Raw genomic sequence first — 18,385 nt, 5'->3', positions numbered from 1 at the left:
GGAAGTGTCGTCAGGTTTGCAAGCTCACAGTGCTGTGGGGAATGCAGCCACACAGCGGCAGGACTCACTTCCTTTTTCGTCTTCTCTGAATTTTGTGTCCTTTCCCTTCCCTTACCCCTCTATGTGTCTTTCAGAAAGTTTTTTTTACTACATACAGACCATGGGGCCCAGGTTGACCCTGAACTGTGGTCTTCCCTCCTCAGCCTTCCAAGAGCTGGGGCTACAGGCCTGTGGTACCTTGTATGCCTCGTCGTTATATCTTAGCAGCTGAGCATCCCACAGCCACGTTTAGCTTGGGGAGATTTTTCCACTGGGATTGGGAAGGTTGTCTCCTAGTTCTGACAGATCTCCCCCAAACCACAGCCTGTTCTTATTAAACAGGGCAGGAACCAAACCCACAAGTTCTGCTGCTGATCTCAAATGTGCATTCTGCAACGGGCATCCACAAACACCTGCAAGTCGCAACGTGCAAGCTCCACAGTACTCCTGAGTCACACTTGGACATTTCAAGTTCCAGAGAACTTGAAATTAGACCTGCTTCTATGGGCTTATTTAGCAGTGACTCTTATGTGCTTTACATTAAAAAACAGACAAACAAAAAAAAAACCTGTCCATAATGACTGGGGAAAAAAGATTCAACTCCTTTCAAACATTTCCCTTTAATTTATGTATCTGTTTTGTTTTTGGTTTTGATTTGATTTTTTTTTTTTTTTTGAGAGAGAGTCTCATTCTGGAGCGTTGGCTGGCATGGCACTCCCTATAGGACTCAGACTGGTCTTGAAGGCAAAGGGATCCTCCTGCCTGAGCCTCCCAAGTACTAGGATTATAGACATGTAGAACGAACCCGATTTTGCATATAGTTCTATAATTGAACTTAAATAAAAACATATGCGCAGGTGTTGTAGCGAATCTTGTGACTGTCCAGCCTTAACTGCATCTGTTGGCCTGCATAGAGCACCTACTGCTTCCTGTTTCAGGCTACACGCTATGGGTAACAAGGACCTGACAGGCCCCACATTTTCAGTGGCTTGGGTTTACTCTTCTGGGGTGCATGTCACTGTTGTAATGACAGTCCCCATCCTTGAGTTCCCACTGTGTGCTCTTAATGACAGTAGCTCACTGACTCTGCAGGGTAGATACCCACCTCTTCCTGACACCAGTAACCGAAGCTGAGCAGGTGACTACAGGAATCTAGACACAACACGGAGGTACCATGGGGAGCTTCCCCCCTGCCACAGGGCATCTCTGTGACTCACCGTTAATGCCACTCAGAGGGCCCAGACTCAGTCTCCCTCTACTTCTACCTCTCCTCTCTCTATATTCTTAACCATTCTAGGAACGAGGGACGATTGTCTCTGTTTACACGTGGCCCTGGAGATGACTGGAGTCCACATTGCCTAGAGCAGGGCTGCTGGGAGACAGTTAGCCTCCAGGGAAGGCTGCATAAATGGAGGGATGTGTGGCCAGCCTGGCTGGAAGGGTTTTGTCTCTCAGTTCACTCTCCTGTGGGGTTTTTTTTAGAGCAAGGATGACTGAATAGAGAAAGGACAGTGTGAAAGGGACATATCCCTAGCGACTGAGGGAACATACAAAAGCCAAGTATGTCCTGGGTGTCTTGGAGTCTATTTCTCTTACTTGCTCCATTCTGTCCCTGGAAGTCCCCTCCTTGTTTCTGTGACTTGACTTCTTGGGCAGTTGTGGATAAGTCATTTGTCACCCACCAATCATAGCAGCAGCTGTTGATACAGTTATTGAACTTTACGTGACTCAGATTGGCATCCCTTGCACACGTAGGGACTCATGCCTCCGTCCTTGTCACCCAGGCCACCCTTTCCTGGCTGAAGGGGACCACAAACACACTGCCATGCCTTACTCAGCAGATTCCAGGACAAAATACACACGTGCACAAATAAATGTCCTCACTGTGGAGAGACTTGCTTTCTTCTCATCGGCCAGTTTCCTCTTGATGCTTGACAAGTGCCCGGAACATTTGGGCTGAAACAGGAGATCTTGAACCCCTGAGGGCACAGGCCAGCCTGCTCATCCAGTTGGGTCTGGCAGGAAGCTCTCTGGTCACTCACTGAGTTCTCTGCCCTTAGCCTGTATTGTTGAAGCAAGTTTCTAGAACCTGACACCATAGGCTCCCTGCACACTAGCTCTGACCTCATCTAACCCCACTGCCCTGGTGGGATCTAACACAGAGCTCACATGGCAGAAAGAGGAAGTGCCAGGCTGAACCTCTTCCCTGTGGTTTCTTCTAGAAAAAAAAATAGTAGAAACAAATACCAAAGCTTGGGGATCCAGACCTCATGCAATAAGCCCTCTGAGCCTGTCTGTCTGGTCCCTCGGACTGCCCTCAGGTGATGGCCAGAGAAGGTATAGGCACAGACAGTCGATATATAAGTGTGGAATGTAATTGGGGTCCTTCGGTTTTGTTTTGATGACTCTCTAGTAGTGGCAGATAGGAGACAGGTGTGTCTTCCTCTGGCTTCATTGCATCAGTCACTGTATGATGTGTGCCTGTGCAGTCGCTCTGGCCTCAGGTGACCTCAGGTGACCTGCTCGGCTTCCCCCATCTCAAGCCATGCTCTCCTAGAAAAGACAATCTGCACACCTGTCTTGGAAGATTTCTAAGACTTTCAGAGCTGTTTTCTGACCAAGCCAGCTCAGTCAGTCAACAGGTTCTCCAAGGCAGGAGTGGGGATTAAAAAGAAAAAGAGACAATTAGACAATACTGTAGCATGACCCCAGCCAGTTCTGAAGCTGAAGCAGGTTTTTTTTTTTTTACCAGTCTGCTTTTATCCCACTTTAATTACATGCAAAATGATAAGATCAGTTCTGGGTCAAGGGACAAGCAAGGCAATAAACAAAATCCTGTAAATACCATTTCTAGGGGCTAGTCAGGATGACCAAGACAAAAGGAATGCCACACATACCTCAGCTGAGCCTGCTCTGAGCTTTGCACTAACTCAAGTGTAAACGTTCATAATCTGGGCCTATTTCCTCAGTCCTGACCAAAGTCGGATTCCTGTCTTGCTTGAGTTTACTTCTTCTGCCCTGGCCCGATGATGTCAGATTCCCGCCAAGCGTCTAGAAGCAGCCCCCCAAAAGACTATGCACATCTCCCCAGGTTTTATTTGATATAACAAGACTGAGCCTGTCTTAGGTCATTCTGACAAGAATGCCTTCTTTACCCATCATGGAATGTGCATTATCAAAAGCAATGCTATTCTGTCTTAGGTTGGTAAGGCTCTGTGCAGAATCTTACCTGTTCTTGGCTTACCAACCTGTTCAATTAATAACTGTATATGGGGATCCATTTTCAGTTCCAAGCCATGCATTTTGTCCGCCAAGATATTGATGTTGTTAAAGGCAAGTTTTATCACAATGGCAGGAATAAAAGTATTCCCAGGATGAGAAGGGCTAGCATGATCAAGCTATCTATGCCAGCCTTGAAGCTTGACCAAAACATTGACCTCAGGCCATGAATAATTTTATCAGCAATACTAGCAGCATCAAAGCTCAGCAGAGCAGCATTTTTCAAAATCATAATCTTGGTATGCAAAGTTAAAACATCCAGAGAGGTGTTAGAATTATGCCAAATACCCTGCAAGTTTCCTTGAACCTTTCCCCAATTATAGTGACTATCATTGTAAAGTTTAAAAGTAGCACAAATCCACTGATGTTTAGCATGACACTCGAGATGGCTCTTTACTCTTAAACTCTGAACTTCCTCCCCAATAATTTGAATAGTATCACAAAGGGCATCAATTTGATGTTCCAATGCCTATCTAAATCCTCGTGAATGCTCAGAATATTAGTAACATTTTTTGCTAAATGAATGTATCTGTTTTAACTTCTTGCTTCAAAGCAATAGCAGGAGCCGTGGGGCTAAGTGCAATTCAAGCCTCCATTGCAGCCACAATCAAGCCCACTCCCCTATTGCTTCTGCTTAAAGGCTGACTCACTTCTTCCAGTATTTGCAAGCCTTTTTTCAGAACACCGAGGTCATGTGATACTCACAGGCAATAAATCAAAAGCTGATTGATAAACCACCATAATAGGCATGTCAGATTTCAACACATTAACAGAATTAGAATGTGTACAGTCACTACAACTCACATTAAATACAAAAGTTATTTCAACATGGCCAATTAATAAAAGATTAGGAGCCTTAACACATGCACTAAAACTTGTTCAATCCAGATCCTGTCCCAATTTTATCTATTGCTAACATATCTTCATAAAGAACTGCAGCAAACTTCCAAACATGTCTCTGAAAGTGTCCAGAGTCAACCTTCTAAATGAAGACTGTGATTTCCAATATTAGATTGATTTTCTGGATCAGTCCATGATTGAGTCAGAATAGCTGGTCACATTAAAGGAAAGAGAAGAGTCAATGTAAACTTCTCCTTTTGATTAATTTTTCTAAGTCAGTTTCCACAGTCTCCATGTTCTCTGTCCCACAAGGTCTAAAAGCTTGAAGCAGGGCAGCTTGTCCAGTCTGGGATATAGGCAAGGACAGGTAAGTCAGGAACAGATGTCCAAAAGAGCTTCCCAGTCACCATTGCCAGGGCACTCAGCAAGCTCACAGGCCAGCATCATTCTTTGTCCCAGCATCAGCATGTCTTACCAAACACTCTGGCGGCTACCACACTCCTTCAGCTTCTTGCAGAAAAAAACACAAACATGCCCTCTTCCTCATATTAAACACCTGATCAAGACCATGCCATGTGCCATTATGTGGATCCTTCCATTTCACCTAGGCATAAATATGCCTGGTTGTAGGGTGGCATAGACACTCAGAGGCCTACAGATTTTAAAATTTCAAATATAAAGAGCATGATGTAAATAATTGTGAGGTGTATGAGATATAACTCCCCCTCTTTTATTTATGAAGATATTGTTTTAAAGTTCTACAATACCTGTTTCACAATACCTTGTCCTTGGGGATTATAAGGGATTCCAGTAAAGTGGGTAATCTTAAATTATCAACAAAGAATCTCAAGTGCTCGACTGCAATAGCCAGGTCCATTACCTGTTTTAATCTGATTTGGAACACCAAGCATAAAAAAACAACACAGGCAAAGACTAATTACATTTTTATTTGCTTCTCCCGTTAAGGCAGTTGCAGCTGGAAAGCCTGAAAAGGTATCAATAGTCACACGTGTATATTTTAATTTTCTAAAATCAGAAATGTGAGTAACATGCATTTGCCAGGGTTGATGAAGCATAAGTCCTCGAGGATTAACACCATTATGTGGTAGAGGTAGAACCTGAGGACACTGAGGACAAGTCTTTACAATTTGACTCGCACATTCTCTAGAAATACCAAATTGTTATCTCAAGCTATTACTATTTTGATGATGTAAAGAATGGGATTACGTGGCCAAATGTTCCTGTGTAAGGCCTATATTCTGCCTGGCATAGAAATCTGCTGTGGCATTGCCTTTACTAAGGGGTCCAGGCGATCCAGTATGAGCTCTCAAGTGTCCTATAAAGTTAAGGAACAGTGCATTCTCTTAAATTAAGTTGTATTTGCATACAGAGTTGCAAAATTTAGCAGTATTTAAAAAGGGAACAGTTTCAAGCGGTTGTAAACCATTAGCTATCTATTGGCTATCAGTATACAAATTACAAGCTTGATTTTTCAACATTTCAAAAGCAGTGGCTACAGTACGTAATTCTCTACCATTTTCGAGTCTGCTTCATTAGGAGAGAATATAGTGAGCCTAAGTGAGCACAGTTAGCAAGTGCATCTTTAAAGGCGGGTTTTCTATTTATTGCTGTAGGCGTTGGCTGCCATTTCTGAGGCGTGGCTATAGTCCCGCTCTTCACTGAGCCACCCTGCCAATGAGCTGCAAGCAAGTGCATTCATTCTGTCCCAAGTCTGACCTCCCAGAGTCCTCTTACTCTGGTGGTCTAATGTTTTAGAGCTTATCTCAGTATCCACAGCTTTCATCTTTTCCTCTAGAACTTTCTGCCCCATAGAAATTGCAACAGCAACACAAATTATAGGCAAAATAACACACACACCTCACACCCAATTCATTGCTTGGCATTTGTTGAAACAAAGGTTAGGTTCAATCCCTAACCTTCAGCAGGATGTGTTTCTAGGAGTCAGAAGGGAGAGCAGAGCAGAGCAGAGAAAGTTAGGCTTAAGGAAATCGGTCTGCCAAGTGGAGTTTATATGCAGCACCTGGTAAACAACACAGGCTCCTGAGATTTGAAGAATAAATGATAGGTCTTCTGCCTGGGCTTGTGTTTGTTACCTAAGAAACACACACACACACACACACACACACACACACAGAGAGAGAGAGAGAGAGAGAGAGAGAGAGAGAGAGAGAGAGAGAGAGAGAGAGGGAGGGAGAGAGAGAGAGACTTGTTTTTAATATTTAATGTATAGATGGCTAAGAATAGATGCTTATAATTTATAAGAAAAATATAGCCAAGCACTAGTGGTTCAAGCTTTCAATCCAAGCACTTGGGAGTCAGAGCCAGGTGGATTTCTAAGTTCAAGGCCACCCTCATCTACAGAGTGAATTCCAAGACAGCCAAGACTACATAGGAAACCTTGTCTCTAAAAACCAAAAAATGAAAAAAAAAAAAAAAAGAAAAAAAAGAAAAGAAAAGAAAAGGAGGAGGGGGAGATAAAGAAAGGAATAGAGGGAGGGCTTAGAGGGGAAAAAGAAAAATATAAAATGTTTTGCTGGTATTTGAAATACTTGGCGATCTCTGGCTGAGTAAATCCAGGCAGTGTGGAAAGACTAGAGAGCAGGCTGGTCAGAATGAGGACAAAGATGACGGTTTATGTCCAAGAGCATGTCTACAGATCCATGCACAGAGTCACGTGCTCACACACACTCTATACAGCATATATCTGCACACTCGCAGACACTCATAACAGCTTAGATTGGTGTAATATCTCATCCTCACCATATACACATCACAAAAGCAAATATGGGCACAGCCCTCACACCTGTCTCATACCCTTCACTGAGTGGGCTACAGTGACCGGAAACTTAATAGACACCAATTTCTAAGCGAATAAATGACTTACAGATACACCTCCAAGCAGGGTCTTGTGCTCCTGTTAGAGGAAAGAGACATAGTTGCATAGTTAATCGATATTTTAATGTATGGTACAAGGTACTCTGAGGGCAGATGGCTTTACAGGATGCACAGCTGGATTAGGAAAGAGAGGGAAGGGGGTTTAGCCTGCAGAGTTTTGTAGCTCCAGTCACTCGTCCTGTGTGAGAATACAGAGATGGCTCCACAGAGGGACTCCCAGGGACGGAAGGTTATTGACAAGCCGACTTTGAAGGTCCACTTGAGCCCTGGGATTTGAAGCTGGCCCGACAGCCGGTTCTGCCAGGTATCTTCTGGATCGTAATAAATTCACAGCTTACTTGACAGGCTGAAAAGCTCTTGCTGCTGGAGGGCCAGGCAAGAGGCTGCCATAGGGAACTGAATTTTTATCTAAGTTGATGCCATCTTTCCAAAGAGCTGTCAAAGCAAAGACTTGGAAAACAGACCTAAGTGCTCTTGGTATAGCCCAAGAGTCTGAACACACTATTGCTTAGAGAAAGATCCGTAGGAATCAGGCAAATTTTTATTTTTCCTATTCATACAAGGCAGTCCAATAAGACATCAATTCTCTCTCTCAAGTATTATTTAAAAATGAATCATTGTACTACATAAGTTAAAAAAAAAGGAAAAATAAAAACACTAAAGAATTGGTTTTGACCCAAGACCATACTTATCTGTCTGGGTGTTCCTGAGATGCCTCAGCAAACATAAGGTGGAATAAAATATTAGCATCACACTGTCATTTGGTTTGGTTTCTAACCCATGCAAATGGGAGAAAAATACTAAGTATAAAAAAACCAGTTTCCCCTCCAGAGCCTGTTTCGATGAATGGAAACTAGAAAAATGCTTGCCTATTTCATTATTGAATAGTATTGGTGTGCTTCATGGAGTATGGCATGCATGAGGAGCCCTTGGGATATGGAAGGTCTCACAGTAGGTCCTGGGCTAGCCCAGGCTATGCACTTAGTAAGTTACTGGTAGAAGAATGATGAGGAAGGAGAATCAGAACTTGATTACAATCTCAATCTCTCTCTCTCTCTCTCATGCTTTGTTGCATAAGGGACGCTTTCCTGATGTGGCAATCTCTTCTTGAGAAAGTCACTTAATCTTGAAACTCAATTTTTTTTTCAACCATGGGATGCATTATAGTGCACGATTAAATAAGTGAGCATGCATTTAAACTGGAAAGCCCACTTTTAAACATTACTTAAGTAATAAAAATCACATATGCTTTGGATAAGACGTTTTACAATATCTGAGAGTGCTTTAAGATATAGTATAAGTGTGGTCTGAACCTCAGAAGTAACTTGCTGCTGCTGCCCTTTTATTTTTGCATTTAAACCTAAACAAATGTATGCAGTTTGGCTTATCTTAAAAAAAAACTGCTTCAACATTTACAGCATGTTCTAAGTTGGTAAATCATTTTAGCCAAAGAGACCAATTGCATTTTGGAATACGGAATCTGCAATGGAGACCTGGCTGGTTTCAGAAACTGTTGTAGGATTGTAGGTATCTTACTACTTTTAAATGTTGCAGGAGGAGAATTCCATGCAGTTAAATTTACCCTAAACTGTGCCAGTCTAGCATGCATAGGACTCTGGTTTCAGCCCCCTCAACTGCCACAAACAGACACGAAGGCAAAGTAACATTCATTCACTTATTCTTTTATTTTAAAAATGTTTTATACTTTCTGTGTACAGAGCCATCAGTCAGCCAGTAAGAGAACAACAGTCTGTCTGTGACAAGGGCTGTTTGCAGATACACCTGTAAAGTATGCGTACCAAAAGGACTGTAGGCATTCTTGGTAGACCTGGCTAGCTGGAGGCTAAGGAAGGGCTCCAAGAGGGGTGTGCCATCTGAACTTCAGCCCTGAAGATTGGGTAGAATTTACACACACAGGATAAACCTGCGCTTCTTACAGAGACTCAGAATTGTTGACATTACACAGACCAGGATTACTTCTTTCCAGAAACTTCTTTTCCTCTGTAAATGTTTTTCATTCCACTATCCCAGATGACTTTTGAAGAGAACGGAGGAACCTAAATGTCTCCATAGACATCAGGATTTGAGAACCTGTCACTGAGCTATCACATAAGAGTCTTTCCTCTGCTCTCTTGTTTCCTCCTTGTCAGTAAGGCTCCTGGTTCACAGAGGCTGTGGAGCACCCATGAGGAAGCTGTGTGCAGTGAAGAAGAGGTATTCTGGAGCCACCGTGCAGTGACTCTGTCCTGGGTAGAAAGTCAACATAAAGGACAGAATCATCACATCCAGGCTGCAAAAGCAGCACCATTTGCTCTCAGGTTTTAGTAGCTCAGGTCCCAAATGGTGGTGTGGTTTATGCAAACACAGAGACACGGATATCGGCTGAGTTCCTTATGGAAAGGATCCAGCCATTCTGGGTCTGTTCTGGTGCTCGCTAACATCCCTAGAGTCTATCGCATGTTTATGTGTGTCTGGGTTCATTAACTGCGAAGCTCTGTGGGGGCGAGTCACTTGGTCCATGACTCAGTTCTTCCCTGCATCTGGACTTTGTTGAGGTAGCAGACTCATTATAATGTAGCCCAGGCTGGCCTTAAACTAAAAAGCTTCCTCCTTCTGCCTCCCAAGTGCTATGATTATAGGCATGCACTTCTATTCCTGGCTACCATAATTCTTTAAGATTTATTTTCTTATTTGTGTATGTGTATGTGTATGTGTATGTGTGTGTGTGTGTTTGTGTGTGTGTGTGTGTGTGTACATGCATGTGCATGCCTGTATATGTTCACATTTAGCACGTGTGTGCAAGTGCCCACAGAGACCAGAAGAGGGCATTGGATCCTCGGATACTGGAGATTTAGATAGTGGTAAACGGCATGCAGATGCTAGGAGTTGAACCTGGATCCTTGGCAAGAGCAGAAAGTGCTCTTAATTGTTGAGTCTTCTCTCTAGCCCTGGCTCTGGGCTTCTGGTGTTGTCAGACTGTAGAGAAAGGACGCCAGGACGGTGGAGAACAGATGTGTTCCATCTCCTCAGCTGGTGCTGCTGACATCTGAACTCTGACTTAGGTGTCTTTGACTGAGTGGGTCAGAGGCAGCTCAAGTTAAATGGTGGCCACACTGCTGCATACGGTCACCAGGCGTCATCTGCTTATGAAACTGTACATCTCTGCATTCCTTTATGTAAATTCATCCTTACCTTAAACAAAAATAAAAAAAAAAAACTTCAGTCTGGTGACCTCACTTACAAATCCTTGTACATTTAGGTTTGGGGATCACACCATGGTGACAGAGGTGTCCCATAGTATGTTGGCAATGCTTGTCTTCATGCCCCCCAGGCTTCTTCAGAGCCCCTTCTCTTTCCATGGATAGAGAGAGAACTTCCTGTTCTTTCTCAAATCCTTTATCCTGCCTGGGACTTTTCCTGTGACAAAAGGACAACATTAAACTTACCCTAAGCCATGCAGGCCTCCCTGACATGTATGGCACCCACCTTGGGTTTGACCCCCCTGTAACATGAAATATTTCTTTTTAAAAAGCAATTCACATTATTGCTGGCAAGGCATCTGTGGGCCTTGTTCTCATCTCGTGGATACTCTCTGGCCCGGAGCTCTGAAATCTCTCCACCCAACTCCTCGCTAAGTTCCCACTGGCGGCTCCATACCACAACAGCCCCATGCCTCCAAATTCCCACGGCCTTTTAGGGTGCACTTCTTGCAAACACACACTTGGCTTGCCCTACCTTTCTCTCTGGAACACAGTTGAGTCGCTGCGTGAAGGAAAACACCACACAGACTTAGTTCAGAATCAGCGGGTAACTCAATTGCTGGGCGCAGCTGCTAGCATCCTAATTTATAAGCCATTCAAAGTTAAATCCTCTGGTAGCAGATCGAAGTGGATCTGCCCCCTCAAACAGGACCTCTGTTACCTGCATTCTCACCTCCATGATCCCATCCTGACATACTGAGGCTTTCAATAGGACCCAGGAAGAATAACACTACACAATGACCACAGCCGCAGCTGTCACTGGGCATCGTCTGTGTGCCTAACACTGTAGTAAATGCCTTCTATTGCTGTGCCCAGGCCTCATGTCGCCTGGGAGAGGTCTCTGATTTAACTCTGCTTAGGTTTATTCCCTAACTGGAAAGAAGGTCTTTGAATGGTGGTTCTGGCTGAGGAAAACTATGTGGTAAAGAACTTCTTTATGCCCTAAACTGATAGCAAATAGATGGCCCCTTAAGCACGCTCTGCATGAACAGGTAACTTTGGCTCCTTGATGCCACCACCAATTTTCCGTCTGCAAGGACAGGAGTGATTGTGAGCCCAACAGAGGCCTTTTGGCTAAATCATAGCCAAAGTGCCCAGAATCTGTAAGACCACTCTAGAGCAAACAGAATCCCTTATACTTAAATGTCTCTGTGTAGAGGACTTGGGGGACCACCACCCCTCTAAGGTTTCCACCTGTCACCACAATCTGGTAGCACTCACTGCAGGACTCTAGGGTCCTTGATAAGATCATTGCGGCTGTGAGTCACACTCAGTCAACTACAATTAACCATGCCAAATGGCTGGCTGGCTTGGCTACTCGTTCTCTGGCTCACCCTCTTGAATCTAAATAATAGTATGAAAATAATTCGAATCACACGTGATCCGAATCAGAAAGTTGGAATGTGCTGGCTCAGCAATGTCTGGCTTTGATAGGGAATACTGGGAATTGTTGAAATGTCTGCCCATGTGAAAGGAAAGAAGGAAGGGCCAGGAGACAGTGCTAACGAACCCCAAGGACCTAAGTCTTCTAGCTCTTCAAAGATTAGAGACAACGAGCCGTCCACCAACCAGCTGCCCGCTAATCTCAGTGAGAGTCATGATGGAGCCCCGGGAAGAAGCCATCCTTGTTGGATTGCCATGGAGAAGGAAATGACAAGGACCCAGCATGGTTTGCTGGTCTGGTGCTTCCTGGTCCACTTCCTGGGGCTTCTGTAGAAAGAGCAGGAATACATGTGAGTTTGTTCTTGCCGCAGAGCAATGCAGGGTGCTGCACCCCCATGCCTTGGCTATTGCTGACCCTCAGAGGAGGCTCAACCCCTGTATGGCAGAGGTATGTGGTGTGGCCTGCGGGTACTTGCAGCAGCCAGGAGCATCAAGAACTTCTCTGTGTGATAGGAGTGTTTAGCAGCTTTATGGGTTCTTAGAGATGGCCTGTTCCATATGGGTCTCTCACCCACCAAACCAACCCCTATGAGGATAGAGTAGACAGAAAATTCTGAAACTCTCCATCACTCGATGTATTTATTTGTACTATAAAAATTACCATGAACAATGTGGTCTGAACATGTAAGGAATGGTATTGGGCAAGGAGAGATGCTATGTGATGCCAGCTTGGACAAACCTTGAAGACACTGTGCCAGTTGAAAATGGCCAATTCTCACAGGCATTTATATACCATTGGCATATCTAAAGAGACAGTAAATTAGAGAGTGCCAGGGACAGGGGGCTGGAGGAAGTGGAAGGCGCCTGATAGGGGTGCACCACCACAAAATGACAAAACGTTGTGAAATTGCTGGTGAAGACGGTTCCCCAGCTCTGCCAACAGCACACTTCCAATGGTACATCCTCTCCACCCACTGAAGACACTACCTAAGAAATGTTGCTTTAACTTAAAGGTTCAAAATGTTCACAAGAAAAGGGGGTAGTTTATAATATCATGCTACCACAATTCTTCTGGGTTTTACACATCTGATCTTCACCTGTCTTTTGATGTGAATGTTACACTGCATGCTTCAGACAGGCTTTTTTTTTTTTTGTAGGAAACTCGAATCTGTTTTGTCTCATCATCTCTACCATCATCTTCTCTACTGTACCCATTTGCTTTCCGAAGGAGGCACGGAGGCTTCCGACGTGTCCGGATGGCATTTCTCTAGACAGTTTCTATAGAGTGAGAAATGGAGGTTTCTTGGGAGTGAGGCTATCATCTTTGAGTTAGAATTTCTTGCTGTGAAATCTGTATGTGTTCCTTCTCTAACCGGCTCCTCTGGTACAGCTTGGGGGGAGTAAGGCAAGTGCAATGAGGGGGGTGGAGAAGCATGTATGCTAACCCAGGTTTCTGCAGTCAAACATGTCCCTCTGTTATCTCTGCCGGCACACACATGTTCAGGCATTGTGCACCTATGCAGACACCTTACATGTAAGTGCCAAACACTGTCCGGTAACCATAGCTCAGAGCAACCGTGGGTAAGCCCAAGAACTGCATCTGCTTTTAAGATTTACCATGCCAAGTGATCCCGTGTTAGCGTGAGTGGTTCAGGTTCAGCACACGGCTATGATGCATGGACACACTGGACACATGAGCGTTGGAAATTGTTTCAGCACAGGCGAGGAGGCAAGGATGATTTAGCCGTAAACTAATTACCCATGATTCATAGTTAACTCGTGGGAAGCAGTGTTTGCTTTGGGCCTCTTTAATTTGCTTTGTTGGGATGAAATATTGGACAGAGCTGAAGTGTCCCAGTGCCTGTGGAGGTGGCTCTGCTCTTTGTCCTAGTGGTGGCAACTAAGCTGAAGTAAGTGCTTTCACAACCATGTGATTTTTTAAAAATTTTATTTATTTAATGCATGAGTGCTCTGCTGCATATACATCCGCCTGCCTGAAGAGGGCATCAGATCCCCCATAGATGATTGTGAGCCACTATGTGGTTGATGGGAATTGAACTCATGACCTCTGGAAGAGCAGCCCCTGCTCTTAACTGCTGAGCCATCTCACTAGCCCCAGTCATGTGATTTTTTTAAAAAGTAATCTTTGCAGATGTCCCTGTATACCTGAGGGAAACAGTGTTCATTATTACCCATTTGAATGAAGCTTGCTTGTTTTGTTTTGTTTTGTTTTTCTTTTTTGTTTGATTTTGAGACAGGGTTTCTCTGTGTAGCCCTGGCTGTCCTGGAACTGTCTCTGTAGACCAGGTTGGCCTCAAACTCAGAGATCTTCCTGCTTCTGCCTCCCAAGTGCTGGGATTAAAGGCATGAGACAGCTTGAGATACCACAACCAGGCCTGAAGCTTGCTTTTGAAAGGCAACTTTGTGTTTAAGATTTGTCTACATTGATACAAAATGAGTTCCTTCATGCTAACTGTTGCTGATAACCCCTCTAGGACATTATCATATATTTTCAATCCATTCATTTGCTGGAGGACATTTAACTTGTTTTAAACTTGTTATTGCCACAGAGTGTAAGTGCATAGCACTCCCTCCAGGTGTGTTCTTAGGAACTGTCTATCCATAGAAAATGAAGGTCAGCTTAGCCATTCATTGACAAATTGTCCTTAGGCTAGGCCATGATAGTCCACACTCCCAATAGCAGCTTAGAATACTGTGCTCATATGGTTAGCAGCACTCAGTAAAGCCAGGGGTCTAGTTTTCCTCCTCTCCCATTAGTATAGCAGGGCATCTTGTCATTTAAATCTGTAGTTTTCTGATTGCCTGTAATGTGCGAGTTCCTGTTGGGATCACCAGTAACTTTATATTCCCCAAGATGAAACTGTTCCCATCTTCTGTTTTATTTTGTTTTTCTGTCTTCAGTCAGTTGTTGACCGAAAGGTGATAGAATCTGCTATATGCTGAGTGACTAGAGAGTGTTATTCTGTTTCAAGTCTCTTTTTAAATTTTAAAATAAAACTCTTGTGTTTCTTTTCTTATACTCAAGTCGAATTTTCCCACAGCATGGCAACTGGACCTGAGTTCCTGTGATGATCAGTTCAGGTTGTCCCCATTGAGCCTGCGCTTTCGAAAGGGCCTGGAATTCTTTTTTGTCAGTTAAGGACCCTGAGCCAATTTATGCTGCTGTAAAATTACATTCGCTGTGAAATAAATGCACCCCATGGAGCAAGTTCCTGTCTTCTATATCAACAGTTTCCAGTATTATTTTTGTTATTTGGTATTCACTTTTATGGTTTTTAAGATTAGCTTTTCTAACTCTACAACAAATCTATTGACTATCGAATGGAAAAATGCAGTGATTTTTAAAAATGACTTTTCCTTTCAAATGGTAATAGATGTATTCAAGGTTTTGTTTTGGTTTGTTTTATCTCTTCCAGAGTTTTACGAAATAAAAGTTACCTTAAAGAAATTCTTAGGGAACAGACCTCTGGCTGAAGTCTGGGACACAGCCAGGTAGTTTTCTATAGCACTAATATTTGCATGTTGTGTTGGAGTCTGAGTCTCCCTGATACCCAAGATGACCTTGAACTCTCAACCCTCCTGTCTGAGGCTCAAGTGCTAGATGGCACGTGTGCACACCATGCCTGAGCTGTAAAATGATCTTGACCAGGAGACTGCAACTGTCTACAGCTCCATTCCCCTGCCCCTTAATGGATCTAGAATATTAACCAAAAATTAATACTTAATTTTAAAGTTAGAAATTAAAAAGGGGGGTCGTTGCATGACAGATGGGGGATTTATTGCTCGGTAGTGGATGCCAGCCAATGTCTAGTCTTTAGGCGAGTACATTTGCGGTTCTCATTTGAGTCTAAAGAGCTGATCTCGAAACTGCTGGCAGAGTGAGCTACACTTGCTGGGAGCTCATTTATTCCTGCTTTTTCCATTCTAATTTTGAAGATCGTTGATAAAGATGTCACATTTGCATGAGGCACCCTGGCTGGCTGAGGAGAAAACAGCTGTCAAGGTCATTGCCAGAGTTTATTCTCAACACTGCTCCAGTTTCCCCAGGAATTACCAGGTCGCTGGCTTGATGATGCCCAGGGCCAAGTGTCTAACAAGCCATCTCCAGCCCATGGAGAAGGAGGATGCTGGAGGCTTGCTGGGGGCTTGTAGAATGCAGCTCAGCCTTGGGTCTGTCCAAGGGCTTTGTTCAAGCTTCTCTTGGCACAGGGTAAGATGTATTTGGGGGCTGGGAACAGTGGCTGGTGGATAAGCCTAAAGCTTAGTATCCATCAAGAACTTCTGAGAGCCCAGTCCTCTCGGTTTAAGTCTTCGGTGTTTGAACTACCAGGCTAATTTCTTCAGGCTTTCTTTGCTCAGTGTGGCCGAGGTTTTCTGCCTGGGGCTGTTGTTCACGTGGCCTCTGTTGGGGTTTGGGTTTGAAAATGTTCTGCAGGGCTTTCATGTTCAAACACTTGGTAACCAGCTGGTGGCGCTGTTGTGGAAGTTGGAGAAACGTTCCGAGGTATGGGTCTAACTGGAAGGAGTGGGTTGCTAATGGGCAAGCGCTGGGGATAATAGCTGGGCCCAACTTGAGTTCAAGCTCTTGGTTCTCTGGTCTCCTGAGATGGGAGCAGCCCCAGGCACATGTTCCTAACACGATGGTCTTGAACTGTGTTATTCCCTCAAAGTGTGAGCCAAACCGTTTCTGCAGGAGCGTTTCGTAAGGAGAAAAGATGAGTGGGTAGCCAGTGTTGTCAAACAATGAGTTTTGATATCTGGACCTTGGTGTTTTGTCTCAGGAATGAGTTAGGCATAAGGAAGTAGCCAAATAAGGGAATAGAGGTTAGGGTCTAGGCTTAGGAATGCAATCTAATGGTTTAGCAAGGGAGAGGGAAGTAGGAAGGGTAAGACCTGCCTGGGCCATGTTTGCCATGCTCAGGCCTGCTGGAGCCCTTCATCTCGGGGCCTGGTGCCTGTTGAGTTGGTCTCACCCTGCTGAGTCTGTCCCTCCTCACCATGCCCTGCCTCCTCACCATTCTTCCTTTCTCTTCCTGGCTCCACATGAGAAAACCCCTGAAGGTTAAAGCAATGAAGCACCCCCACTGTGGCTGAAAACAAGTACTCTGAAGGGGCTTGAACTCTTTGTGAGATGCTTTAGGAAGGACTCAGACTCCCTTGGTAAGAGTTCAAATTAAAGCAACCAAAAGAACCCCTATTTTACCCTGAAATTGCTATGTTAAAGTTTAGGTTTACCAAATAGTAGAATTAAGGTATAATTATTAACATTACCAAGCTGGTTAGTCACTCCTCGAAAGCACACACCACAGGGCACCCTCCCATAGCACTGAATGTACATTCAAAGGAAGGTTTGACTGATGGAAAGTCCACTGACACCCTGAAAACACAACTTTTGTAGAGAAAGAAACCCCAAACGTGCTTTGTTTAAGTGAGATTATAGACAACATTTTCCTGTTTGCAAGGAGCTCAGAAAATATCTGGGTGAAACACAAGCAAGCCACATAAAATTGTAGGTTACAGTAGGAGTGTGCCCTCTATGTGGTGGGTAGCGTTCTTCCACTTGCTTCAAGGACAAGAGGGTTGACCTTGCTGCCTTTCTTGACTTTACTGATCAGTGCTTGAAGTAAGAGTCCCAGATGGCTCTACACTAAGCCTATACCAGCTAGTCTCCACTGTCAGCCTTTGAGTTAGATTTTTAAGGGATTCTTAGCTCTGACACCCCTTCTTCATTGTTATATAGAGACCTGAAGGTCTATGCAAATGAACATTTAATATTCCCGTGGCAGTGGTGGTGGTGGGTGTGTGATGCTCGACTCTGGGTGTTAGTGTATATTTGTTCTATTTAACTGTGATATTCAGAAGTTGGACTGTGTATCTTCCTTCCTACTGCTCTCATCTTTAGTTCGCTATCTCACTGAACCCACAGCTCCTTATCCTGGTTAGGCTTGCTGGCCAGCAAGCTCTGAGGCCACTTGTCTCTATGTCCCCTGGTTCTGGGGTTATAGATTTAACACCATTATGTTCAGCTTAACACGCCAAGCCATCTCTCTGGTCCCATACTGTTGATTTTGAGGTACATGCCAGGCAAATCTCAGAACCAACCAGGAAGCTCAGGACAATCCCCATAGCGTCGTATATGAGGCCAAGAAAAGAACAGTGAACACACACACACACACACACACACACACACACACACACACACACCAAGTGACATAGTCAGGGACAGACCAGTTAGTGAAGTTGACTAGACTATACTCCTTTCTTCCCTTATTCTCCCCTCCCCCTTTCCTATCCACGTCCCCCTTCCAAAATATCTCCCTGGCATGCCTAACCCATGGCCTGCCAGCTCCAAAATAGCTACAAATGGGGTCAAACATAAAATTGTAGGTTTACTTAAAACATTATGAGATTTTTATTTATTTATTTTTCAAAATGTAAAACTATTGCTCAATATTCGGGTGTGAACTTTGTAAATGACAACGTCATACCACAGTGTCAAGGGTTGGACGTGCCTAACTCCCACACTGTAGTCACCACCTAGAGTCTCCACTGAGCCATGCTGCCCCCAGTAAGGAAACACAAAAGACATTAAACCAGAACATTTGCTCTGTGTAACAGGCAGATGGTGGATCAGGAGCTATTGGCTT

General features: G+C 44.1%; 1 protein-coding gene across 1 annotated transcript in view; it reads left to right on the top strand.

The window, feature by feature from the left end:
- Prkce (protein kinase C epsilon) overlaps positions 1-18,385 on the top strand; it is a 481,070-nt gene that overhangs the window by 271,651 nt on the left and 191,034 nt on the right. The window lies entirely within an intron of this gene.

Source organism: Mus caroli, unplaced genomic scaffold (assembly GCF_978045245.1).
Source record: "Mus caroli unplaced genomic scaffold, Mus_caroli_1 scaffold_18, whole genome shotgun sequence".
NCBI classification, from domain to species: Eukaryota; Metazoa; Chordata; class Mammalia; order Rodentia; family Muridae; genus Mus; species Mus caroli.
Note: the sequence above shows the minus strand (reverse complement) of the source record. Positions and strands in the feature narration are given on the sequence as shown.